This window comes from Elaeis guineensis, chromosome 6 (genome assembly GCF_000442705.2).
Source record: "Elaeis guineensis isolate ETL-2024a chromosome 6, EG11, whole genome shotgun sequence".
NCBI classification, from domain to species: domain Eukaryota; kingdom Viridiplantae; phylum Streptophyta; class Magnoliopsida; order Arecales; family Arecaceae; genus Elaeis; species Elaeis guineensis.
The window spans coordinates 23,688,223-23,689,874 of NC_025998.2; the positions used below are offsets into that span (position 1 = coordinate 23,688,223).

The 1,652-nt window shown below is 35.5% G+C and overlaps 1 non-coding gene across 1 annotated transcript; it reads right to left on the minus strand.

The window, feature by feature from the left end:
• Positions 1-700: 700 nt before the first annotated feature.
• Positions 701-782, minus strand: TRNAS-AGA (transfer RNA serine (anticodon AGA)). The gene has a single exon. It is a non-coding gene; the product is annotated as a tRNA-Ser (tRNA).
• Positions 783-1,652: the final 870 nt, after the last annotated feature.

A 1,652-nucleotide genomic window follows, 5' to 3' on the forward strand; every position in this document is an offset into this window, starting at 1 on the left:
CAGAGACCGGTGATGTGGGGCAGTGGGGCTCGAGATTAAAAAACTAATAAGGTCACAGCCGATAGCCTCCCAGGGATTAGAATTAGAAACCTAATAAGATTTTTTTAAAGATTTTTTTTTTAATTTTTATGGCCTACCTGGACTAGCCCGGCCCAATCCATATTAGCCCTTGGGCTGATGTGCGGCGGGCCAAACAGGCCCGGTTGTTATTTGGACTATTCATATGGCAGCCCAGCCCACCCCATTTACAAGATTGGATCAGACTGGTCCTATGGGCCAAGCCCATTTTGACAGCCCTACTCTTTCAAGTTAATTGTCTAAATTTTTTTATTGAAAAGAAGAAATAGATTAACCCATTTTAGAATTTATTTTCTTCACCTTTTTTTTTGCCCAAATGGTTTCTTTTCTTCTTTTCATTTGCACTATTCAAGCTAAACTATTTAAAATATTTTCTTTTTTTTAACCTCACTTACATTAATTTTTTTAAAGAGAAGAAATAAGTTAGCTTTTTTTATTAAAAAAAAAAATTTTCCTTTCCTTTGCTGTACAATATTTTTTTCTTTTTTTGTCATGGTCCAATGTTATTCTTGTGTACTTTTTGGAAAAAAGGAAACATTCATCTTTTTTTTTAGCCCTCATCCTATTCTTCTTTTATCATTTAGAAGAAATTTTTTGAAAAAAAATAAGGAGCGGGAAAAGGCGTGGACGGTAGGATTCGAACCTACGCGGGCAGAGCCCACATGATTTCTAGTCATGCCCGATAACCACTCCGGCACGTCCACATTATAAACGCGGCTGTTCTGATTCTTCTAAAGGTTAGGTTAATAATACGAGAACCATTCCACTCAGCCGCTGCTCACTTTTATGTCACAAAAATGTTTACCATCATAATGTTGAAATGATTTTCTTCTCCCATAGGGGCTTTAGCATCCAAAACAAAAGAGAAAAACCAATTTTCTTAGTGTGATGTTGATTCACTTGCACACCATTTTGGATTGGTTTTTTGAAATACTTGATTATTTATACCACATCTAGAATGATGATTACAATTCATAGAACGATCAAATAGCAGACCTAGAAAGACCATCCAACATATTTTAAACAATAGTGGATCCTTAAAATGGATATCTTGTACAAATCGCATAATAAGAGATTTTGGAGAAATGTTAATCTTATATAGAATATCTTGATAGACATAGTAATCGATCTTCAAATCAAGTTATCAACCTAAAAATTAGCATCTCAGCCTATAAATTGAGCCAGTCTCAGTCTATAGACTATATCAACATTCACCTATAGATTGAATCAATCTCAGCTTACTGTCTCTCCTTTTACAGATCGAGTATTAGAGATGCAAACTGAGTATTAGCATACATCCTGGGTGCAAAAGACGAGTATTAGAGGTGCAAGCCAAATATTAGGTATAGATCAAATCATAAATGTAGATCGAATACTAGAGGTACAGATTGAGTATCACATGTGCAAACTAAGTATGAGGATATGGGCCAATCTCCAAAAAGACTATCCAGGGTGTAGACCGAGAGAGTGAGAGCAATCAATCTAGGATAAGACATTTAGTAGAGTGGAACTCAAGGGGGTGACTGGCTAACAATTAGTCTATTATCATTATCATAGCAATAATGGTCCAGATA